We start from the raw sequence: 27,564 nt of genomic DNA on the forward strand, positions 1-27,564 counted from the left end.
CCTGATTAAAAGAATGATACATAATCAACATTGAGAAAAAGGTGCTTAACATGTAAAAAGAAAAAAACGTGTAAAAAGGGACATACCATGTGTTTTCACCTTCCAGCCATGTAAAAAACAAATTGATTTCCAAGTTCTTTGATCCTTAGGAGCAATCTTCAAAATTGAATCTACCCAACCACGGAAGTCAGGAATAAGTTCCACATCTCCCATGGTTGCTACAAAAAAACCAAAAAGAGACGAAGTTAGAAAAAGAATCGAAATTCTCAAAAATAGGTGCGGTAAATAAAAGGAAACTTACGTGCAAAATTCCACTTCTCAGGGAAGGGAATATTTATTTCACCAAGCAAGTCCACCGTACGTACAACAACGTAACGGGTATACCATCCACGATCTTTGTCATCTTCAGGGCTTACCAAAACCTTTTTGCTTCTTGCAGTTAAGGTAAAAAACCCATGGCGCATTAAATTGGGATGGTATAAATGAATAAGGTGAGAAAAGGTGAAGTTGACATTGGCTTTGGCAGACAAGTATCTCAGACAAGCCACTGCTCTCCACACTAGGGGACCGACTTGGGCCAAACAGATTTTAAAGAAACGGCAAAAGTCAATAATGACTGGGTCAACCGGAGGATTAAAACCTAAAGTAAAGGGGTAAGTATAAACAAAAGAGTAACCACTTCTAAAGGAAGAAATTCTTTGATTTGGGGAAGGAATTGACATTCGAAGACTATTGCTCCAGTTACAATCCCTTCTGATGGTAGGAATTGTAAGCTCGGTCACTAATGAAGGATAAATGTTAGCTTTTTCTAAATTTACAATTTGCTTTTGAAGAGACGTTCTATCACTCCCAAAAGACAAATCACTGGGAACAATTTCATCGACTAAAGGTTCTTGAGAAGAATCAAAGATTTCTTTACCTTTAGAAGAAGGGGTCTTCAGAATAGAACTCCCGATACTAGAAGAAGAAGAAGCAGGACTAGATAAACCACCACGAGCGGACCTTAGGCCCAAGCTTCGAAGCCTACCTCCTCTGCCTCTCCTATGTCTTACGGGGGCATTGGGGAAGTGATCGAGAATTGGAACTTTTCTAGGGTTAGGGTTTGGAGATGACATTGTTGAAAAAGGATGTACTAAAGGGGAGAGAAAATACAAGTAAGTAAGAAATTGCTTGTTAAAGATCTATGAAGAAGAAGGTAAACGAAAGAGGGTTAAAAATGCTTATAATGACAACCGTCAAACTTAGAAGTGCAATGATGGAAAGCCTATAATAAAGGCAACTATCATTTCGTGAATAGTGTGAATGAAGAAGTCTCGAAAAAAGGGTGTAGAATTGCAGAACCAATCAGAAAGTGACACGTACGTAAAACATTAAATAGAAGGGACAATTGAAGCGTCAGTATTGTCATAATATTAATTACGGCAGAAATTCCCTTTTTATGAAGATCCACTTTCCAATTATTTAATTGATAAATAAATGGAAAGTGGGGGGACTATCTGTATTGGAAAAAAACTGAATTTACATTGGAGGTGACGTGACATGACACGTGGACTGGTCAAATGGTCAAAACACAATAAATAGCCAAGAGGCACAGGCGACAACAGATAAGGGAAAAAGAAAGCAACATAGGTGTGGACCGTTACTAAAATATGTACGAGTCTCGTACCTATTTGAGTCATTTAAAGACCGAAGATCGGAAGAAGTTGAAGATACGAATATGATGACGTAAAAGAGTCTAAATACAACATTAAATATCAAATACGTTAGAATATTTGAATTAAATAGAAATGATTGTGTAACGTTTCTTTTAATGTCATTTATTGCTCATAATTGCTTCATTAAGACAAATGCATTACATCTTCTCCTAGAATCAACTATAAAAGGAGAAGGACTCAACATCTGTAGAGACACGAAATACTATTGAGATCTTACTGAAATACAAAACTATTTACTGCATTATCATCATTCTCAAAAACATTTTATTTTCGTCTCCTGATTATCAGTAACCCGAATTTCTTTTTAGCTTTGACCAAAGACTCAGATTTTTTGGTTAAACAATAAATAGCTAACCCTTTCTTTAATTAGTACTACTTTTAGTTAAATACACTCCAAAAACTACTCTATTTTAGGGTTCTAACAGAAAACACATAAAGTTGTAGAAAAACACATGCGCTATGGATCTTGGAGAAAATTCTCGTAGTTTTTCTGTTCCTGTCTCGGCTTCATTTCATAGGAAGAGAAAACTCCGCAAACTAAGAAAGTCTGTGATTTTCATACTCTCTTTCTTTCTGGGTCTTTTGCTTATTAACTTTGCTTTTCATTTTTCTTGGTTTTATCTTTTTTTCAGAAATCTGATAGCGTTGTCAATTGCTATATATTTAATCTGAAGAGAACGTCTTCTAGGGATTAACTGTATAGATTAGAAACTGATTATTTCATTCATCCATTTCTGTTTAATTGCTCTGCTAATTATACTTCATTTTTGGACATTGAACAGGTCTGTTATGGCTATGCGAGTCGTGCGTTTACTGAAGTCAATGAGGCGGCTTTGCGTTGATCCAGCTGTGAGTACCATCTTCACTAACTATATGAGTAGTATATTATATGGTTCTTTATTGAGTTTTAATTTTAGATGGTATAAAAATATTTACATGCATTATCATATGTTACTTGTTAGATAATTACAAGTAATTTTTGAAATGACAGTGTAAAAGTAGGGGCGAAGTTATGTCTTAAAGGCGTCAATTGACCGCCCTTTGCCGAAAACTTATATTGCGTATATATATAAAATATTAGGTTTTAGAGGCATACTTATGAACACCATTTATCACTTCTTTCAAGTTTGAACACCCTTGAGAAAATTCCTAGTTTCGCCATTGTGTAAAAAGAATTATATTGCAATTTATATATAACTTAAATCCTTGTCTTATATATACGCATGAACTTTGTGTATTTTATTTGTACCTTGGTGCTTAGGTTGATGTTAAAATAGGTTTTCCTCAACAGTTTAAGGTACCTTTTTCACACGGTATTTTTTTTTCTTTGTTTTAGTATACTACTAATTATTAATTTAGGGTTAGGATTATTAGATTGTAGTCGGGTGGTTATTCATTGATCAGATCTCACGATTGGATCAAAGGATCTCAGGAACCTAACAACCCCTTGTGATTAATGTGAAAACAAAATTAAACTTTAAAATAGCTTAGAGTATATACTAATGGAGTAACATTTTTTGGTGTTATGCAAAAGTCTTCACATCACTTTTTACGGTGGTGGTCAGAAACGTGACCAACATCACGTTCTATCAAAATGGATTTTCTTCTTTGTCCGATGCCGATCTGAAAAAGGACAGAGTTTTTTGTCTGGAGGACTTTTCTCTTTTTCTTTTTCTTTTCCTGCAGTCAAAAATAAATTTCTCATTGTTTTGTTTCTTGTGAACAAATATTGAACTTTGATTCAGATTTTCTCTTATAGATGATAGTATTGACATGTTGGGAATTCAATTTAGATTCATAAGATTCATTCAGTTTCGGAATCTTTAAATTTCATTTTTAAGAGAGAATTAATATATGATCTCTCTCTCTCGCCTCGCTCTAACAAATAAACAATGGAAGATAAAAGCACACAATTAAGTCGAGATTTAGAAAGTTGAATTTAGAGCAAATTTCACACAAAGTCAAAGTAATGTTTTATCCGTTTGTTATGCTGAAAAATCTTTGACCAAGAATCTTTCTTTTTCTATTTTCCGGTCAAAGGTCGTTTAATTGGTAATGACCTTCTTTTAGTGCGACTTATACTTAGGTCTTTTATTTCCACTTCAACCAAAGTTACAAGGGATACTATTAATGCTTCATCCCAAATGATCACATTTATTTCAGCTACCAGTACCCTAATGGCTCAGATAGGGGCAGTCAAATAATTAATTACGGGAGCTTCCATGACATAATTTGCCTAATGTGAACAAATTCAGTCCTTTTACTGCTTTCTAACGTTCTCAGCTGCTTTGTTCAACGGAACACACGCACACTGCAGTGTAATGTTAATCTCTTTCTAATTTCTAAACTTTGGTGTTTATGGCTTCTCTTCATTTCGACATTTTGAGAAAGTTAATTATTACGCTGGTTTGTGCCTTGGATTATTTGATATTAGGAATTATTATTATAAAATGTTTTACAGTAATATTGTATTTTAACCTGCTGTATAATGCGCAATTATTATGTTTCCAATTTCATTTTCTTTATCAACTTACTTGTAATTAGCTTTAAGTAAATCTAGTAGGTGCAAATCGTCTTTTACACTGTCTATATATTGAAATTAAACTCTTGACATAAAGACTTTTACGATGGTCATCTAATTAAGTTCTTTGTGCAAATACAGGCGGCAGGAGTTGAACCGGGTCCTGTAGAGATTTCAATCGGCCCAAGGCAATGATAAGCGTCACTTTTTATATTTCACAGTTATTTATTGTACCTTTGCTGCTGTTATTTTTATTGTTGTCCGTATGATATTGAGATTTGTACCTCTTATTCAGGAAAGCGCAAGAAAATTTAAATCCTTCTGATCCGTCGTATGATTCACGACATTTAAAATTGAAGTTTTCAAACAACATAAATGGTCCAATTTTTACTGGAATCCCCATAGGTGAAAAGGGCAGCACCTTAAATCTACATTTAATTGACCCCCTTACTCAGAATATCATCAATTCTGGGCCTGAATCATCAGCAAAGGTGGAAATATTTGTCCTTGAGAAAGATTTTACAAGTTGCGGTGGTGACAAGTCGCTGATACGGGGAGATCCTCATGTCACCTTGAAAGATGGAAGTGTTTCTGCAAGTCATATTTCATTCAAACATACCAGAGTGCCTATGACAAAACGTGAGTTGAGACTATGTGCAAGAGCTGTGTATCCTTACAATGGAACAAGAATTATGCAAGCAGTCACACAACCATTCTTTGTGAAGGATCGTCGTTCTAGTACGTATTTAATTCCTTTTTAATTAATCATATTATTGGTTTGTTTCTCCTTTAAGATTCCCCTAATTCTATTTCATTGAATTTAATTTGAATGCCAATATGTTAGCCTGCAAGGTAATACATATGTTTAATAAGTCCTGAAATGAATTTGTGTTTCAAATTGTTTGTCTAAGTGGGTCAAAGTATGAGTCTGGTGGGATTCAGATTTTTTTATGACGTCCTCATGGATAGCGAGCCGAAGAGAGCAAGTCAAGGAAAAGTACTGATAGGCTTCTAGATTGGTAAGCTTAATACCTTGAGAAAATTTTGTGATCGTTACTGTGTTAAAACAAAAATCAGAAAACTGTTAAAAGAATAAAGAAATGTATAAAATAGTAAAGAATCAAAAATATTTTGAGTCCACAATTTTCTTGTGCGTCTTTAAGGAATTTTAACCCCCTCACACGTTGCCAAGGTAATGGATTAAATCCTCCTAGGATAAAACGGAATAAACCTTCCTGCAACAGTGGCAATACAAACTGCAGGATACCAACGAACTCAAAGAACGGAGCAAAATCACACTTACGAATTTGAGAGAGAGAGAATGCGAATTAGGATGCAGTATGTTCAGAAAGAGAGAAGTTCTAGAGTGTTTTTCCTATCTTAAAGATGCAGCCTTGCCTCAGAATTTATAGGCAAATATCAGAAGAGGTGTCTGGAGAGGTGCCTTTTCAGAAAATACGCGGATCGCGGCAGAACCGCGGCCAGAGAGGCTCTCTAAAGTCGACTGCCGCGATTCTACCGCGGTCGTGGCAGAACCGCGGCCAGCTAGGCCCTCTGAACTTTCAGCAGGGTTCTGGCGTATTTTCAGTAGTGATTTGACATTTAATTAATTATTAAATAATTAAATAAATTTTGTCCAAAAAATAATCTTATCGATCATTTGACAAATCCAAATCAAAATCAAAATCCGAAGCCGAAGCCGAGCCGAGCGACGACGACGGCGCGAGGGTTCATTCTCTTCAACTCTTTTTAAGAGCTTTAAGAAGTGAATCTATATATAAGCGCACAAATGTGATTGTCCCTCACCAATGAGAGACAAAGTGCAAGACAAAAGTTCACTTCTTCAAATTTTCATTTTCCCTCCATTTTATTTCCCTCCATTTCCAATTCACACTTCTTCTACTTTAAAGCCCAATGGCTTAAAGTCCAACAATCCCCCACATGAATGGGAATGGCTGTATCAAGAAAGATCATAGATGAAAGCTATGTGATTTTGCAAGTAAGGATTAAATGCATCTGGATAAGTAGGTTTCCCTTTGAACTTTCCGTAGTGAACATATGTCGGATATACTCGGTCAATCGGTAGATTTGATATCTTTGAACCGTCGAACTTTAGTGTATACCTAGACAGCCATATGTCACACAACCAACCCTTAACCGTATTTTGGTTCTCATTGTTGTGTTCGTTTTAGCCATGAACACCGCCTGATTTCATAAGTGCGTAGAGAATTGGCCTTACAGAATTCTCATTGAAGCGGCTTCCACTTCACACTTACATAGGTGATTCCTAAACGTGTAATCCTTTAGATTGACACTATTTGATAAATACCTCATCAAACTTAGGTAATCATTAAAGAATGTGTAAAGTTCTATCCTTGTTACTGAACATTGTCTTCATCACAAGAATGGACCAAAGTTTTTATTTTGACAATGTTGAACTGGTCAATCATAACTTTGTTTGAGCTCCTTGAACCTAGATCTTGGAACAACCAAAATTCTAGGTAGAGTTACCGCCATGTTGACTTGTCCTCGGCCATAGTCCCATTCCCTTAGATGATTTCTCAACTCCCTCTCTAGTTAAGCCTTTTGTAAGTGGATCCGCAACATTATCCTTTGATCTTACATAGTCAATAGTGATAATTCCACTAGAAAGTAGTTGTCTAACGGTATTATGTCTTCGTCTTATATGACGAGACTTTCCGTTATACATAACGCTCCATGCCCGTCCTATTGCAGCCTCACTATCACAATGTATGCAAATAGGAGCCACAGGTTTCGGCCAGAACGGAATGTCTTCTAAAAAATTCCGAAGCCATTTAGCTTCTTCACCGACTTTATCCAATGCTATAAACTCTGATTCCATTGTAGAACGAGCAATACATGTCTGTTTGGAAGACTTCCAAGAGACTGCTCCTCCACCAATAATAAACACATATCCACTTGTGGACTTTGTTTCTGATGAGCCGGTTATCCAATTAGCATCACTATATCATTCAATAACGGCAGGATATTTATTGTAGTGTAAAGCGTAGTCTTGGGTATACTCCAAATATCCCAGAACTCGTTTCATAGCCACCCAGTGATGCTTGTTGGGATTACTTGTGAATCGACTAAGTTTACTTATTGCACAAGGGTCGTGTACAGTTCATGATGTATATTAGACTTCCCAACACACGAGCATACTCCAATTGAGACGTACTTTCGCCTTTATTCTTCATAAGATGATGGTTTAAGTCAATTGGAGTCCTTGTACTTCTAAATTCCAAGTGTTTGAATTTTTCAAGTATCATTTTCACGTTATGTGATTGAGACAAAGCTAGACCTTGAGGAGTCCTCTGGATTTTAATTCCTAGAATTACATCGGCAACTCCTAAGTCTTTCATATCAAACTCACTAGCAAGCATACGCTTAGTAGCTTGAATGTCGGCAATGTCTTTGCTCATTATTAGCATATCATCAACATATAAGCAAACAATGACTATATGATTTGGAACGTTCTTAATGTAAACACATTTATCACATTCATTAATCTTAAAACCATTTGACAACATTGTTTGGTCAAATTTCGCATGCCATTGCTTGGGTGCTTGTTTTAGTCCATAAAGGGACTTGACAAGTCTACACACCTTTTTTTCTTTTCCCGGAACCACAAACCCTTCAGGTTGGTTCATGTAAATTTCTTCCTCAAGATCACCATTTAAGAATGCTGTTTTTACATCCATTTGATGGATTTGAAGACCATACAAGGCGGCTAACGCTATTAGCATCCGAATGGATGTAATTCTTGTTACCGGCGAGTATGTGTCAAAATAGTCAAGACCTTCTCGTTGTCTGAATCCTTTGACAACAAGTCTTGCCTTGTATTTGTCAATAGTACCATCGTCCTTCATTTTCTTCTTGAAAATCTATTTAGAATCCAACGTTTTGTCACCTGGAGGAAGATCAACCAATTCCCAGTTATGGTTGCTCAATATGGATTCTATTTCACTATTGACAGCTTCTTTCCAATATTGTGCTTCTGAGGAAGACATTGCTTCCTTGAAGGTACGAGGCTCATTTTCTAACAGAAAAGTCAGAAAATCTGGACCGAATGAAGTAGATATCCTTTGACGTTTACTTCTTCTTGGATTTTCTTCATTAGGCATACCATCTGTTATTTCCTGCCGAGGTCGTTTTGACTTTTGGCAGGTCACTTCACTTTTCTTTTTATACGGATAAATAGTTTCAAAGAATTCAGCATTATCTGATTCTATTATCGTATTAATGTGAATCTCAGGATTTTCTGATTTATGAACCAGAAAACGATATGCCTTGCTATTGGTTACATATCCAATAAACACACAATCAACCGTTTTTGGACCTATCTTAACCCTTTTAGGTTTAGGAACTTGTACCTTAGTTAAACACCCCCACACTTTGAAGTATTTCAAGCTAGGCTTCCTTCATTTCCACTTTTCATAAGGAATGGACTGTGTTTCACTATGAGGTACACAGTTGATTATCCGGTTAGCTGTAAGTATAGCTTCCCCCCAGAAGTTTGGTGGTAAGCCAGAACTTATTAGCAATGCATTCATCATCTCCTTCAATGTTCGATTCTTCCTCCCCGCAATTCCATTAGATTGTGGAGAGTAAGGGGCAGTTGTTTGGTGAATAATTCCATTTTCCAAACAAATTTCTTCAAAAGGAGATTCATATTCGCCACCCCTATCACTTCTTATCATTTTAATCTTTTTGTTTAGTTGCGTTTCAACTTCACTCTTGTATTGCTTGAAAGCATCAATTGCCTCATCTTTACTATTAAGTAAATAAACATAGCAGTATCTCGTGCTATCGTCAATAAAAGTAATAAAATAGTTTTTCCCACCGCGAGATGGTGTTGACTTCATGTCGCAAATATCTGTGTGAATTAAGTCTAAAGGACTTGAATTCCTTTCAACGGACTTATAAGGATGCTTAGCATACTTTGATTCCACTCATATTTGACATTTGGAATTAATGCATTCAAATTTTGGCAATACTTCTAGATTAGCATCTTCCGCAATGTTTTGAAGTTTACGTGACCTAAACGCGAATGCCATAAAGTGTTTGACTCAAGTAAGTAAGAAGAAACATTCACTTTATTGATAGGAACTGCTATTACATTTAGCTTAAAAATGCCCTCATTTAGGTAACCTTTTCCTACATATACATCGTTCTTACTAAGTATAACACTATTAGAAACAAAAATACATTTGAATCCATTCTTGACAAGAAGTGAGGTAGACACAAGATTCTTGCGAATTTCTGGAACATGGAGGACTTGATTTAGAGTCACTATTTTTCCCGACGTCATCTTCAACGCAATCTTGCCAACTCCTTCAATTTTGGCCGTAGATGAATTTCCCATGAAGATTGTCTCGTTGGGTCCTGCGGGGGCACAAGAAGAAAATAACTCCTTGTTAGCACAAACATGGCGGGTGGCTCCAGAATCTATCCACCATTCTTTTGGATTTCCTACCAAATTGCATTCCGCCAACATGACACATAAGTCCTCCATTTCATCTTCAACCATGTTAGCTTGATTCTTTTTCTTCTTATCATTCTTGGGCGCACGACAATCCACGGCCTTATGCTCAGATCTTCCACAGTTGTGGCAATTACCCTTGAACTTTTTCCTGCTTGGGTAATTCTTTGGTCCGGAAGCCTTCTTCCTCTTCTTATTTTGTGGCGCCTCCTCAACAACGTTTGCCCCCATTATTGTCGAGTTTCCACGCGACTTCTTTTCAGCATTTTTGTTGTCTTCTTCTATCCTCAGACGAACAATCAAGTCTTCTAGTGTCATCTCCTTCTGCTTGAGTTTAAGATAGTTCTTAAAATCCTTCCACAACGGAGGTAACTTTTCAATTAAAGCAACGACTTGAAAGGCCTCATTTATGACCATACCTTCAATAACAAATTCATAATTAATAATAAGATAAATCTTATTAATCAAATTATTGATTCGGGTCATAGCTTCAGCAAGGAGGTCATGCAGAATGATTTGTAATTCTTGGACTTGAGTTATGACGGACCTAGTGTCAATCATCTTGAAATCCAAAAACCTTGCTGCCACGAACTTCTTAACTCCGGCATCCTCAGTCTTGTACTTCTTCTCAAGTGCATTCCATAATGCTTTTGAAGTTTCCATGACACTATAGACATTGTACAAGCCATCTTCCAAACAACTCAATATGTAGTTTTTGCACAAGAAATCAGAATGTTTCCATGCTTCAGTTACAACAAGTCATTCATCATCCGGAGTATTTTCAGCCATGACCGGAGGATCCTCCTTGATGAAACGTTGCAAACTCAACGTAGTAAGATAGAAGAGCATCTTCATTTGCCAACGTTTGAAGTCAATACCGGAAAACTTTCCGGGTTTTCCTGCCATTGCCATAGCATGAGCAGGAGTAGAACGGCTTGTAACAGTAGCAACCGTTCCCGTAACACTTCCATTAGTTTGGTTTTCATTCGTCATATTTCTGTAAAGTTGAAAAACAATACAGAACTTGTTAATCAGTGAAGTTTTTGATATCTTCAAACTGAATACCAAACCAACCATACAACACGTAACAATGGTAAAGTTTTTATATACTTCAAACCTGTACGTTTATTATTCTGGCAAAGTTTTTATGTACTTTAAACCGGGCAGAAACAATTATAGGAGTAGAAAGCAACAAGGCTTTAGTCTCCAACAAAGTATAAAGAAAACAGTTTAATAATCAATACAGAAACGTTAGTAAATAAAATTCCTTAAGCTTGTGATTGATACTGTGTTAAAACAAAAATCAGAAAACTGTTAGAAGAATAAAGAAATGTATAAAATAGTAAAGAATCAGAAATATTCCGAGTCCACAATTTTCTTGTGCGTCCTTAAGGAATTTTAACCCCCTCACATGTTGCCAAGGTAATGGATTAAATCCTCCCAGGATAAAATGGAATAAACCTTCCTGCAATAGTGGCAATACAAACTGCAGGATACCAATAAACTCAAAGAACGGAGCAAAATCACACTTACGAATTTGAGAGAGAGAGACTGCGAATTAGGATGCAGTATGTTTAGAAAGAGAGAAGTTCTAGAGTGTTTTTCCTATCTTAAAGATGCAGCCTTGCCTCAGAATTTATAGGCAAATATCAGAAGAGGTGTCTGGAAAGGTGCCTTTTCAGAAAATACGCGGCCTGCCGCGGCTCTACCGCGATCGCGGCAGAACCGCGGCAAGAGAGGCTCTCTGAACCCGATTGCCGCGATTCTATCGCAGTCGCGGCAGAACTGCGGCCAGCTAGGCCCTCTGAACTTTCAGTAGGGTTCCGGCGTATTTTCAGCAGTGATTTGGCACTTAATTAATTATTAAATAATTAAATAAATTTTGTCCAAAAAATAATCTTATCGATCATTTGACAAATCCTAATCCAAAGCCAAAGTCAAAGCCGAAGCCTAGCCGAGCGAGCGAGTGACGACGGCGCGAGGGTTCATTCTCTTCAACTCCTTTTAAGAGCTTTAAGAAGTGAATATATATATATAAGCACATAAGTGTGATTATCCCTCACCAATGAGGGACAAAGTGCAAGACAAAAGTTCACTTATTCAAATTTTCATTTTCCCTCCATTTCCAATTCACACTTCTTATACTTTAAAGCCCAATGTCTTAAAGTCTAACAATCCCCCACATGAATGGGAATGGCTGTATCAAGAAAGATCATAGATGAAAGCTATGTGATTTTTCAAGTAAGGATTAATTGCATCTGGATAAGTAGGTTTCCCTTTGAACTTTCCGTAGTGAACATATGTCGGATATACTCGGTCAATCGGTAGATTTGATATCTTTGAACCGTCGAACTTTAGTGTATACCTAGACAGCCATATGTCACACAACCAACCCTTAACCGTCTTTTGGTTCTCATTGTTGTGTTCGTTTTAGCCATGAACACCGCCTGGTTTCATAAGTGCGTAGAGAATTGGCCTTACAGAATTCTCATTGAAGCGACTTCCACTTCACACTTACATAGGTGATTCCTAAACGTGTAATCCTTTAGATTGACACTATTTGATAAATACCTCATCAAACTTAGGTAATCATTAAAGAATGTGTAAAGTTCTATCCTTGTTACTGAACATTGTCTTCATCACAAGAATGGACCAAAGTTTTTATTTTGACAATGTTGAACTGGTCAATCATAACTTTCTTTGAGCTCCTTGAACCTAGATCTTGGAACAACCAAAATTCTAGGTAGAGTTACCGCCATGTTGACTTGTCCTCGGCCATAGTCCCATTCCCTTAGAGATGCAGGATACCAACGAACTCAAAGAACGGAGCAAAATCACATTTACGAATTTGAGAGAGAGGACTGTGAATTAGGATGCAGTATGTTCAGAAAGAGAGAAGTTCTAGAGTGTTTTTCCTATCTTAAAGATGCAGCCTTGCCTCAGAATTTATAGGCAAATATCAGAAGAGGTGTGTGGAAAGGTGCCTTTTCAGAAAATACGCGGATCGCGGCAGAACCGCGGCCAGAGAGGCTCTCTAAACCCGACTGCCGCGATTCTACCGCGGTCGCGGTAGCATTTAATTAATTATTAAATAATTAAATAAATTTTGTCTAAAAAATAATCTTATCGATCGATCATTTGACAAATCCAAATCCAAAGCCGAAGCGGTTCTACCGCGATCGCGGCAGAACCGCAGCCAGAGAGGCTCTCTGAACCCGACTGCCGCGGCGGCCAGCTAGGCCCTCTGAACGTTCAGCAGGGTTCTGGCGTATTTTAAGCAGTGATTTGGCATTTAATTAATTATTAAATAATTAAATAAATTTTGTCCAAAAAATAATCTTATCGATCAATCATTTGACAAATCCGAATTCGAAGCCGAATTCAAAGCCGAAGCCGAAGCTGAAACGAGGGTTCATTCTCTTCAACTCCTTTTAAGAGTTTTAAGAAGTGAATCTATATATAAGCACACAAATGTGATTGTCCCTCACCAATGAGGGACAAAGTGCAAGACAAAAGTTCACTTCTTCAAATTTTCATTTTCCCTCCATTTTATTTTTCTCCATTTCCAATTCACATTTTTTCTACTTTAAAGCCGGCTTAAATTCCAACAAATCTCATATAGTAAAGAGAGAAAACTGAGATTCTATATTAATTAGACAGGTCACAAGTACACCTACTCAGCTTTTGGGTTTGACGATGGTGTAGTCCAAATAACAAATTCGTGATATCTGATGGATTAACTAAAATAGACAATACATGTCATGGGTTTGGATTGCTGCATGTGGTTCAGTGACTTTTCTGCTTTCTGAATAATAATTGGGGAAAGTATTGTTACATGCATAATATGGCTTCAATTTTACAGTGAGCAAAAGCCAGAGGCCTTTAACTCTTGAAGATGAAGTATGAAAAATGCAAACAATTGGCAAAGGCGGTCCCTTCCATATCCGTTTGATGAAGGAAAGCATTAAGACTGTTAAGGACTTCTTAACTCAATACTTTTTGAGCCGTGAAAAGCTACTCAGTGTAAGAATTTATTCCCTTGCGATCAGTGATAATCACTTCAACAATATAGTTGACTGTGTGCCACTTTCTTATGCACCACGAAATTAAAGTACTCTTTCCACAAACTTAATTTGACGGCTTAGTATAAATTAAAATTCACATAAACCTGCATCTTTCCCGTCTCTTTTTGATGAACGTTCATCAAAAGCAGAATTTCCTGATAGTACTGTTGCCAACGGTGAAAATAATTGGATCGGTATGTAATTTTTTTTTTTTTTTTTATAAAAAAAATAAGGGCCCGCATGAACTTAAGTCCCCATTGCCACAAATCAGTGGCGAATCCAGTATTTGAAGCTAATGGGTGCTTACTATTAATTAGTGCTAGCAAATGATAGGAGGAGTCGGATTGATATGCACGAATTGAATACTTTTTAGACAACACGAATAAAATTTCCGAATCACTCATATTTAATACGAATAAAACATAGATTGAATGACAAAAAATATGAATATTCATATTTTCTTGAATATTATCATTATTGTGAGGATTCCAAACTATAATATAGGTTGTCAAATTTGGTGGTGGTAAATTGATTATATTTTTTTTGTACCACGATGAACTAAATGAATTGAAGAAAGAAAAAACGGCAAAGTTAAGAACAAAAGGGAAAGCCATGTAAAAGGGAGACGAAAAAAAAGTCAAAGAGTGCACTACGTAAGAATCAAACTCCGGATCACGCAGACAACATACTTAGATTCCATTAACCAGTAGCACCCACCAGTCTGTTTGAGTAATGAGTGCTCACCTAAATAAATATCTATTTCATGACAAATTGTCTATAAAATTATATGTCCGATTTCATGGGCAAATGGGTGCTTGAGCACCACAAGTTTGTATGTGGATCCGCCCATGCCACAAATTATGACTTATTTTCAACTATTTGAGCCGACCTTAGGCAGGCACGCCCCTCCAAAATGCAATGGAGGCCTAGGCCTTACTGATTGCCCATTAACCCCGTCCAGGTAAGTGGATGAGTACGTAGTTGCTGAATATTATTAAACATATATTGTGAGGGAAGGGAGCCAAATTATGTCTCAGCTCCCTAATTTTTCCGCAATTCCCGTCTCTTGGCGAGGCGGTTCAAGCTGTAGCTTCTATGGATTGAGCCCAATGAAATAATTCAGATCGGATATGAAGTTACATTTGCTTCTTTTTACCTGCTCGTAGGTTAATTTTTTATTTTTGTCTTTCTATTGCCAGTGTTTTAAGGCCATTGCGATGGTTGTCTGTTTAAATTATATATTCCCCTTATTTGTTAATGTGTCAACATGTTAATTGATACTCAAAACATTTGCATGCATAAAGATCCTTGGCAGGCGAATGCACGCCAAGAAATTGGATGCAGCAGTTAATAAGGCAAAGAGTAAACTTGACTTGAAAAGATACGTGTATCCTTCTGTCCATAATTCCCAGCAAAATGTGAAATCAGTGGTATTTACTGATGTGGGAGAAGTGATTGGAGTTTACCAAGATGGCCACTTGGTGTCAGTCGAGAATCTCTCTGGAACTCAAAAGGTTCTATTTTTAACTTCTTTTTTTTCATTTTCCTTTTCGCTGTTAATTGCTTCCATGAGCATGTGTTGCTTGTCAAGAGGAGTAATATCTAACCTTTTTTTTTTTTTAAATTTCTCTCCCTACTTTATGATCTGTTGATAGGCTTATGCTATGGAGCTGGTAAAAACAGCGTTTCAAAATGGCCAAAACATCAAGCTTTTGGATGATGATACTTTTAAAATGCTTTGCTCTTCCACTTCACCAATTGCTGTTGTTGATGGCGCTAATGGATTCTCTTTTGAGGCTTATTGTCCCACTGACACACAGCAGCAACCAGTGCCTAATGCTTATGATGTTCCCAGCACAAGTATTATAAATAATTATGACTCCAAAAACCAAATTAATAGCTCACCATCTCTTACCATTGAAGTGCCAGATCCGTTTATGTATGACTATTTAAATTACCATCCTCTTCCTGAAAGCATCTGGGATAATTATTAGATCATTGTTTCATTGGTTAATCTGTTAGTAGCTTGTAATATAGAAGCCAAAATAATGAGAATTATTTAAGGATGATTTGTTTAAAAGCTAGTATGTAGAGATTAGTATTGCATAATAGATTGTAATGTCTAATCACAATAATACGTAGATTGTATTATAGGTGTTAGTTATTGTTGGATGTTTGGTTATGTTGTATTAAAAATTAATTATATGGTGTATAATTTCAACAAAGTTTTGTTACTACACGGAAGGTATTAGTTTTAATCCATGTAGCCAATATGTGCTCTCTTGTTTCACATTCTATCTCCCACAAAATAAAATATAGGTTTTGACATAACTTATGTAGAGTATTAGTTGTGGAAAATATTTCCAGTTGAACAAAATAATATCTACGTTTTATATGTAAAGAAAAAGTGAAACCAAGCGTTATATTAATATTGAATGTGTGTTTATTAAACTAACTCTTGTCAGTTTATATTTTATTTTATGAAAGTTTATAAATTCCAAGAAAGTATTGTTTGTTATCCGAAAATGCAGACAATTATTCTTTTGAAATAATAATTATATCATGCCTCAAGCCTGTTTTATTTTTTCACCATCCTCTTGACATTCATTGAAGTTTGCTTCATATAACCTTATAGCAGCCGCCAAGGTCGAATATATATATATATACTAGTTTCTGGACACGTGCGTTGCACGCAGAGGCGGATGTAGTTAGCAACGAACGGGTTCAACTGAACCCATAACATTCAACACGGTGTAAAAATTCACTAAATTGCAAAAATAGTGGATATGAACCCATAACTTTAAAAGTAAAATGAGTTCAATGCTAAAAATCTTAAGAGTTGAACCCATATGATTTAAATCCTGGATCCGCCTTTGGTTGCACGTATATGCATATCAATTAGTATAATTTTTTGAAATAATATAAATAATATTAAAATACGTATGTGACACGAAATTTTAAAAGGAATAATAAAAGCTCAAATTGATTGATGGTTAACCTATTCGAACGATTTGATCTTAAAAAAATAGAATAAGCTCAAATTAATAATATCGAATTTTAAAAAGGAAGAATATAAGCTCAATTTCATCAATGGTGCACCTATTTAACTAATTTGATCTAAAAAAAAAACATTAATTAGTTCAATTCTGAGGAAGAGAACTGTCAACCATAAAATATTATGAATACTTGGTATATTATTTGCTGGAATTCTCTCAAAATTAATCTATATTTCAAACTTTTGTCTAAGGTGAATTATAAAAATGATTATAAAACCCAAAAAAAAAATCATATGATTAAATAAAGGTTAAAATATTTTTCTTCTTTAACATAAAGCGAAAAAAAGTTCAAGAAAGAGTGAATGTTCAATCCCATAAACATTCTGTTAAAGATGGGATTGAAATTCGTTATGAAAGAGCGAATGAGTCTTAGTAAATTCGTTATTGAAATTCTACTCGGTGAGCTAACTTATTTGGCTTCCTTCTATCTAACTCTAACATGAATTCATAAAGATGATCTTAAAAATGAAAGAAAAAGATGAAGATTTTGAATAAAGGACCACAACAGTAATCTAGAATACATAATAAACATACAATTAATTAACGCATTATTAGAATAGTACTTAAGAAATAATTAGATTACTTCTGATTACTACATAATTAATTAGATAAAGATTTCTGGATGCAATACTATATGTAAAGCTTTACTAAAAACTAATGAAATGTAAGTTCTCGCATGTATGTTAAAAAACTACCTTAAATGATTGTCACCTGATCATTTAGAAATTGTGCTAAAGGAACATGAAAAATGCAATCGAAGATGATATATCCATACATCTCAAAAAGTAACAAAATAAAAATGTTGCTATCAGATCATGAAATGAAAAATGGAAAAGCAAAAGAAGAAAGGGAATGGAACAGAAAATGAACGATATTTTGTAATTAATATATTTAGTAAGGTTTAAAGAAATGATAGAAAAAATAGAAAAAAGAAATAAACGGCACTACAAACAGGTTAAATCTTTTTATGGTGATGTCTCATGAATTTCACGATACTTCCATTTGTTATTTGAATTATTTAGGAATTTTTACACAGAAGCATAACAAGGTAAAATATCATTAATAAACTATAGAATTAGCAAAACACTAATAAAAGTAACTGAAAAAGAAATATATTTATCCGATTTGGCTTTTATATTTTGGTTTTGTGTGCTGCAGATGATGAAAAGATATGCCAAATTTGAAGAACTATTTTGTTAAAATGATAATGGCTTGACAGGAGGAACAATTGCTTAATTGACTTAGTTCTCCATTTTTTATATTTGAAGTTTTGAACATGATTTAACTTAACAAATAAATAAATGATGAAAAACGGTTGATGTAAATTGTACAGAGTTACTTCAACTTCCTCGGTAATATTAGTTTAAAGTTTGTAATTGTTGTTGTTGAAGTTTGGCAAAATGCCAAAGTCCCACATTGGTTGGGAGTTAAGTTTGGGGGGATTTTTCCCCTATAAAAGAAGGCCTAATGTTTAGGATTGAAACACACCTCTCATTTGCCTTCTCATCTGTTTAAGGCATTTGTATCTTCTCTCTTTAGTATTATTTCACTTGTATTTTGGAGTGAAATAAAATATTGGTTGTGTCCGAGGAGTAGGCAAAATTAGCCGAACCTCGTAAATTCTGGTGTTCCCTTTATTGTTGTTTTATTGTCTTATTTATTATTTGGTGGCTGTCATAATTTTGGTATAGTAGTTGTGACTTATTCACACTATATACATTTGGCTTCCGCAACAATTGGTATCAGAGCCAAGGTATTGTCTAAGTATGCTCTGTGGTTGCAGCATAGTCTGATCTTCCACACCAGAAAAGATTTATCTTGGTAACTGAGTCAAGGTTCTGTCTGAGTATGCTCTGTGGTTGCAGCTTAGTCTGATCTTCCACACCAGAAAGGAAATAATCTTGATTTGTGTCGTCAGCTATTAAATAATATTTGTGTCAAAGATGGTTGACAATAAACAAGAAGAATCTACATCAAGTGTCAACAATACGTCATCATTGGCATCTTCGCTTATGACAAGAATTGTGTCAAATGCGAAATTTGCGGTCGAAATATTTGACGGGTCCGGACATTTTGGGATGTGGCAAGGCGAGGTTCTAGATGTCCTTTTTCAACAAGGGCTAGATCTGGCCATTGAAGAAAAGAAACCAGATGTTATTGGAGAAGAAGATTGGAGAATTATCAACCGTGTTGCTTGCGGTACCATTCGATCCTACCTTGCTAGAGAGCAGAAATATCCATACACAAAGGAAACTTCTGCAAGTAAATTATGGAAAGCACTGGAGGATAAATTTTTGAAGAAAAACAGTCAAAATAAATTGTACATGAAGAAGAGACTGTTTCACTTCACCTATGTTCCTGGTACCACGATGAATGAACATATCACCAGTTTCAATAAGTTGGTCACAGATTTGCAAAATATGGATACAACTTATGATGATGGTGACTTGGCCTTAATGTTGTTGGCGTCACATCCTGATGAGTACGAGCACCTTGAAACTACTCTACTCCATGGAAATGACGAAATTTCTCTCAGAGAAGTTTGTTCAGCTTTGTACAGCTATGAACAAAGAAAGCGAGAAAAACAGAAGGGCGGAGAAGGAGAAGCACTGTTTGTGAGGGGTCGTCCTCAAAATCAAACGAGGACAAAGAAGGGAAGATCCAAGTCAAGATCCAGACCCAGCAAAGATGAATGTGCCTTTTGTCGAGAAAAAGGGCACTGGAAGAAAGACTGTCCGAAGTTGAAGAATAAGGCCAAACATAACAATGGAAAGGCTATTATGGATTCAAATGTAGCTGATTGTGATGATTCAGACTTCTCATTAGTTACAACAGAGTCATCAACATCATCAGACATATGGTTGATGGACTCGGCTTGTAGCTATCATATGTGTCCCAACAGGGACTGGTTCGTGGAATTTCAAGAAGGAGAATATGGAGTCATCCACACAGCGGATAACAGCCCTCTTACCTCATATGGCATTGGTTCAATACGATTAAGGAACCATGATGGAATGATCAGAACATTGATAGATGTTCGATATGTACCGGATTTGAAGAAGAATCTCATCTCTGTGGGAGCCCTAGAATCAAAAGGGTTCAAAATCATTGCAGAAAATGGAGTGATAAGAGTAAGCTCCGGTGCACTAGTGGTAATGAAGGCTAATCGGAAGAATAATAATATGTACCGCTATCGTGGCAGTACAGTTATTGGGACAGCGACAGTAACATCCAGTGACGACAAAGAGGCAGAAGCAACCAAGCTATGGCACATGCGCTTGGGACATGCTGGAGGAAAATCCTTGAAAACTCTATCAGATCAAGGATTGTTAAAAGGAGTAAAGGCTTGCAACTTGGAGTTTTGTGAGCATTGTGTTAAAGGGAAACAGACAAGGGTTAAATTTGGTACAGCGATCCATAATACTAAAGGCACCAGTTAGTTGGAAGTCTACTTTGCAGTCAACAGTTGCTTTGTCTACAACAGAGGCAGAATACATGGCTATTACAGATGCTGTGAAAGAGGCAATTTGGCTTCAAGGATTGCTAAAGGAGCTTGGTGTTGAACAAAAAGGTATCACAATTTTTTGTGATAGTCAAAGTGCTATTCAATTAGCGAAGAACCAAGTTTATCATGCAAGGACGAAGCACATTGATGTTCGGTATCATTTCGTACGCGAAATCATAGAAGAAGGTGGAGTCACGGTGAAGAAAATTCATACTACAGAGAATCCTGCTGATATGCTGACAAAGGTGGTGACTGCGGTCAAGTTTCAACATTGTTTGGATTTGATCAACATTGTTGAACACTGAAGATTGAAGATGAAGACACAACCAAAATTTGTTATTGAGAGAGAATTGAAAATGTGGAATTTTGCCAAGGTGGAGATTTGTTGAAGTTTGGCAAAATGCCAAAGTCCCACATTGGTTGGGAGTTAAGTTTGGGGGGATTTTTCCCCTATAAAAGAAGGCCTAATGTTTAGGATTGAAACACACCTCTCATTTGCCTTCTCATCTGTTTAAGGCATTTGTATCTTCTCTCTTTAGTATTATTTCACTTGTATTTTGGAGTGAAATAAAATATTGGTTGTGTCCGAGGAGTAGGCAAAATTAGCCGAACCTCGTAAATTCTGGTGTTCCCTTTATTGTTGTTTTATTGTCTTATTTATTATTTGGTGGCTGTCATAATTTTGGTATAGTAGTTGTGACTTATTCACACTATATACATTTGGCTTCCGCAACAGTTGTTGAAAGTTGAAAAGAACTCCAAAAGAGCAAAACATTAAATTTGGCATTCTAAAGGTTGCAGTAAGTATTGGAATAGGAAAGGAATTCCAACACCTTGAATAGGGTGTAATAAGTGAGATTGCAGCCGGCCATGTATGGATTTATTTATCTTATTTCATTTTAATATAATATATTACAATTAATTGAAAGATAAATTTACTTTTTTGTCACGATCCGGATTTTTCACTCTCGGGAGTCGTGATGATGCCTACTCGTGAAAGCTAGGCAAGCCGAGTATTATGAATTCATTACCATTTTTTATAAGAACGTTCAACAGTTCAATGTAATAAGTGATTAAACAGGGGAATAAATTAAATAACCAGAAATGCGGAAGACGAAAACTTAATAGTTTACCCAAAAATTGCTACATAATCTGAAGTACAATACTACCCAGAATTTGGTGCCACAAGTCACGGACCATCTATGAATACTACAAATAAAGTCGGAATAGAAATACACGATTCTGTCTCTGAATAAGTAAAAACAGAAAGAAATGATAGAAGGAGACGCCAAGGCCCGCGGACGCTTGCAGGACTACCTCGGGTCGCCTGTTGGACTAAAGGCAACAACCTCACTGCGGTCCAAACGCTCCAGTATCAGTATCTGTATACAGTGCAAAGTGTAGTATCAGCATAACTGACCTCATGTACTGGTAAGTGCCTAGCCTAACCTCGACGAAGTAGTGACGAGGCTAGGACCAGACTACCAAATAAATCTGTGCAGTTAAATCATATACAGCGGAAAATAAAAGCAGATATGCACAGTAAAGATGGGGGGGGGGGGACATACTGTGGGGAGTATCATACAACATCAGAATACCAAAGAGGAATGTAACGAAGCTAAAATTCGATTGCTAACAAAGGTAAGAAAACAAGCACAATATTCACTTTCATCTCTTTCTGGTTGCAGGCGTGCAACCCGCTCCCATTTCATATATCTCGTTGCAGGCGTGCAACTCGCTCCCATTTCATATATCTCGTTGCAGTCGTGCAATCCGCTCCCATTTATAAATCAACATAAATCACAAAAGAATCCCGGCAAGGGAACAAGAGTATAACAATAACCATCCTGGCAAGGGAGAACAATATCGTATACAATAACATCCCGGTAAGAGAGACAATATTATAATAATAATATCCCGGCAAGGGAGACAATATCACAACTATAACATCCCGGCAAGGGAACCTATAATGGCACTCAACATATTAACCATGAATAAATCTCAACGGAGTCACAACAATTACAATACTAGACCCACAGGCATGCTTGATACCGGCGTATAGATACTCGTCACCATGCCTATACGTCGTACTCCATAATTAACACATAGTTGTCACACCCCTTTTATACTTCAAAACGAAGATATGTGTGCTATGTGTTATGTTATGGATTGTTGTGGGTTAAAGGGTTTTTCCAATTGAAGTGACAATTTTGAAATAGGGATTATTTTATTATTCAGAGTCGCCACTTGGAATTAATTTTTGGGTGTTCCAAGTCACCTTTTGTTTAAATTCCTATTTAAAGGAAGATTTGACTCTTTTATTATTGGTCTGCAAAAATAAAGTTCGACTAAGAAATTCTGTTGACCGGGGAGGAGGTGTGGGGCACTCCCCAAGTCCCATGGTTCTAGCACGGTCGCTTGATTGACTTAAACTTGGCTTGAGCTAATTTTGAAGAAAACTATGTTTTTATTTGATTATTTCATGTTTTATCCTATCCGCTTTTATTTCTTGATTATTAGTAAAATTAAAGAATATTTTAAATAATAAGATGTCATAACCACACTACACATGCGAATGCATGATCGACGAAATTTATTAATTTAGTCATAACAGCGCTATGCAAGCAAATCCGTAGTCATGACAAAGGATTATTAGCACATTATTACTTTTGATAGAATTGCTACATTTGAGAAAATTAATTCTTGCAAGTTATTAAAAGTCAACTATCGCGCTCGCAAGTGAATTCGCGATTTTAGCAAGGGATTAATTAAATTTAAAATTAACTAAAACAAAAATGGTATGAGATTATTGAATTAATTATTGAATGTTGAATATCACGCTATGCGAGCAATTCCGCGAATAAAAAAAAAGATTAAAGCGGGCCTACTAATTGCCTAGCGCTTAAATTAATTACAAAAGGGATTAAGTGTGAGGTCATCACTTGTTTTAAAACGAAATTCTTCGTTTTGAGGCCTTAAAAAGCTCTTTTAGCATTACCTCGATTTGCGTGCACAGTCCGGACGCGTAGTCGGAAAGCCTAAATATGAAAATCTGTGAAAAATGATAATTTTTTGACTATAAAATGAGTTAATTTGACTTCGGTCAATGTTCTGGGTAAACAGAGCTAGACCCGTGATTTGACGGTCTCTGAGGGTCCGTAGGAAAATATGGGACTTGGGCGTGTGCTTGGAATCGAATTCCGAGGTCCCAAGCCCGAGAAATGAATTTTTAAAAAAAAAATTATTTTCTGAAATTGTTTAAAGGAATTTGAAATGAAATCTGATTAGAACATGTTGGTATCAAACCCGTATTATGGTTCCGGCACCCGGTACAGGTCTTATATATGATTTAAGATGATCCTGTGAAATTTGGTGAGAAACGGATGTCATTTGACGTGATTCGGACCTAAATTGCAAAATTGATGTTTAAAGGAGTTTTGAGAAATTTCATTGATCTTGAGGTTTAATTCGATGATCATAATGTTATTTTGGTTATTTGAGTACACAAATAAATCCGTAGGATATTTTTGAGGTTGTGTGTATATTTAGTTTGGATCCCCGAGGGCTCGGGTGAGTTTTGGATAGGCCATGGGGTGCATTTTGAACTTAGAAATTGCATGTTTTTATTGCTGGTGTTTCAGACCTGCAGGCTTCGCATTTGCGAAGCCTGTCTCGCAAATGCAAGCTCGCAAATGCGAGCCTTGCATCACAAATGCGAGAGGTGGCCTGGGCAGCCTTCTTCGCAAATGCAAAGTATATGTCGCAAATGCGACGCCCGCCTAAATCCTCTATGGTCGCAAATGTGAGGATCCCCTTCGGAAATGCGACGCTTGCTGGGAAGGCTTGAAGTCGCAAATGCGACTATTTGTTCGCAAATGCGAAAATCCCAGATATTCTAAGTTCGCAAATGCGAGCTTCCCTTCGCAATTCCCAAGCCAGCAGAGGCTGGGGTTCACAATTCCCACATCTGAGACCTGCAACTTTTATACTTAGATGATTCTAAACTCATTTTTCACATCTTTTCAAATCACAAACTCCTTTGGGCGATTTTCCAAGAACAACTCTTCTTCCAAATCGATTGTAAGTTAATTTTAACTCATTTCCTTCAATCATTAACATCTTTTAACATGATTTCAACTTAAAATCAATGATTTTCATGGGGGAAATTGGGTATTTTGGGTATAACCTAGGTTTTTCTAAAAATTGGGGATTTGGGCATCGATTTGAGGTCCGATTTCAAAACAAATTATATATTTGGATTCGTGGGGGAATGAGTAATCGAGTTTTGGTTCGAACCTCGGGTTTTGACTATGTGGGCCCTGGGGCAATTTTTGTCTTTTTGGGCAAAACTTTGGAAAATTCATTTTCATGCATTCAAATTGATTCTCTTAGCGTTTATTGATGTAATTAAGTAATTTGTGACTTGATGCGAGCAAATTAGCGGTGGAATCGAGGGGTAAAGATATTATTGAAACTTGAGTTGTGTTCGAGGCATCGAGGTTAGTGTTTGGTCTAACCATAACTTGAGGGATTAGGAGTCGAGTCCTATTTGCTATGTGATAATTGTTGAGTACGATGTATAGGCATGGTGACGAGTATCTATACGTTGGTGTCAAGCATGCCCGTGAGTTTTCTATTATGAATTTCATGACTTCGTTGTATTACCATGCTTTATAGGTGATTTCTATTTGTTGTGAAAAGCTTGTGGAAGGAATTGTGACCTTTGAACATCGAGGAGCATTGGCTCAAGTTATATTGTGAATTGTGAAAGTATGTGAGGTTATTGAAACCCTTTGGAGCATTGGCTCAAGTGGTAAAGTGAGTTATGAAATAAAAATAAAAAAGAAAAAGAAGTCATTAAATTGTTCCCTTGCCGGGATATTGTTGCTTTATTGGTTATCTCCCTTGCGGGGATGTTGATATTATTGATGTTGCTCCCTTGCCAGGACTTAATTGTTGAATTGTTGTTCCCTTGCTGGAATTCCTATAAAAAATTTGTTTATTCCCTTGCCCTATTGTTTGTGATTGTTGTTTGGGTGAGGAAGAGTGTAAAGCACGAAGGGTGATGCCGTGTATTATTTGTTTTGTGAGGAAAGAGTGTAAAACACGAAGGGTGATGCCGTGTAAGATTGCGAGGAAAGAGTGTAAAGCACGAAGGGTGATACCGTGCCGCACGATGTACTATTTCGTGCCGATTTTATTGATTATATGATGAGGAAAGAGAGTAAAAGCACAAAGGGTGATGCCGTGCACACTTTTACTTTATAATTGCTTTGGTGAGGACGACAGTAAAAGCACGAAGGGTAATGCCATGCATTTGTTGATTTCTGATTCTTTGTTGATAATCCGAGTATATTGTTTCTTTCATTACTTGATGTCTTTCTATTCGGAATTGTTATCTCCCCCAAAGCATGGTCCCCCTCCCATATTTATTGGTTATTTCTGTACTTCTTTTCCGTTGTATATATTTGAACTGCACAGGTTTATTTGGTAGTCTGGTCCTAGCCTCGTCACTACTTCACCGAGGTTAGGCTAGACACTTACCAACAGCTTTTGGACTGTAGTGTGGAGGCTACCTTCAGTCCACGCGGAGATCCAAGGTAGACCTGCAGGCGTCCGCAGGCCCTGGAGCCTCCCTCTATCCCTATTTTTCTGTTTCATTTTCCATATATTCCGTAACAGTGTATTATTATTTCTTCGGATTTTGTATGTAGTAAATCTTAGACTGTCTGTGACACTGTGACACCAGGTTTTGGGTGGTTAAGGCTTTAGTATTTGTAATAGACGCAGATTTCAGACTTTTAATTGTTATCTTCCGCTTAATTATTTAAAGTTCCGCTGTTTTCACGTTATCGCCTTATATTTTTTAAAAAGAAGTAATTTGATAATGAGGTAAGTAGTTAAGGATTGGATTGCCTAGCTCTCATTAGTAGGCGCCATCACAACTCCTGAGGGTGGGAAATTCGGGTCATGCAAGTTGGTATCAGAGCTCTAGGTTACATGGGTCTCACAATTCATAGAAAAGGTTAGTAGAGTTTGAGGGATCGGTATAGAGACATTTGTATTTATCCCCTAGAGGCTACAGAGTTAGGAAAATCTTCACACTTATTCTTTCCTATCGTGCAATTTGGTTTCTCAATGCTAATTGAATTTCTACTCTGTTTTTTCGTAGATGGCGAGAACATGTACTTCCTCATCCACTGACCAGCAGCCCGAGACCCCAGCAGCAGTTCCCACGAGGGGTAGAGGGCGAGGCCGAGGCCGTACTAGAGGCCGAGGTAGGGGCAGAGCTCAACCCCGAGCACCAGCACCAGCGGTAGAGCCTTAGGTTGACTTTGTTGATGAGGTTCCGGCCCCAGTAGTTCCGGTAGTCCCAGCTCAGGTCCTAGAGGGTTTTATTGTTACCTCAGTTCTTCAAGATGATCTAGTCTGTGTGGTGGGCCTCATGGAGAGCGTCACCCAAGCAGGCTTGCTTCCTGTAGCACCAGCCGTCTCTCAGGCTGGAGGAGGAGCCCAGACTTCTGCTACTGGCACTCCGGAGCAGGTAGCTCCCCAGTTTCAGACTCTAGTAGTTCAGCCAGTTGGAGTAGTTCAACCGGGTGTGGTAGCTCAGACCAGTGATGGAGCGGCTATGTCTACCGATGCTTTGTGGAGGTTGGATAGGTTCACCAAGCTGTTCACTACTACTTTCAGCGGTACATCTACTAAGGATCCCCAGGATTATCTAGACAGCTGTCACGAGGTTCTTAGGGACATGGGGATAGTTGAGACCAATGGGGTCGATTTTGCTACCTGCCGCTTATCTGGATCCGCCAAGACTTGGTGGAGAGATTATTGCTTAGCTAGTCCAGCCGGATCACCAGCCTTGACTTGGGAGCAGTTTACGCAGCTATTTCTGGAGAAGTTTCTCCCTATCACTCAGAAAGAGGCCTATCGGAGGCAACTTGAGCACCTCCAGCAGGGTTCTATGACTGTTACCCAGTATGAGACCAGATTCATCTACTTGGCTCATCATGCTCTTATCATGCTTCCCACAGAGAGAAAGAGAGAGAGGGTGAGGAGGTCCATTGATGGACTTATTCAGCCGATTCGTCTTCAAATGGCTAGGGAGGCTGGGAGTGAGATATCTTTCCAGGAGGTGGCCAATGTGGCTCGGAGAGTTGAGATGGTTCTGTCACAAGGAGGTGGTCATGGGTCAGA

At 37.1% G+C, this 27,564-nt stretch overlaps 1 pseudogene; it reads left to right on the forward strand.

The window, feature by feature from the left end:
- The first annotated feature begins 2,118 nt into the window (after positions 1 to 2,118).
- On the forward strand, positions 2,119 to 15,952 carry LOC107807607 (calmodulin-binding protein 60 A-like; annotated as a pseudogene).
- The last annotated feature ends 11,612 nt before the right edge of the window (positions 15,953 to 27,564 follow it).

The sequence above is a fragment of the Nicotiana tabacum genome, chromosome 6 (assembly GCF_000715075.1).
Source record: "Nicotiana tabacum cultivar K326 chromosome 6, ASM71507v2, whole genome shotgun sequence".
Taxonomy (NCBI): Eukaryota; Viridiplantae; Streptophyta; class Magnoliopsida; order Solanales; family Solanaceae; genus Nicotiana; species Nicotiana tabacum.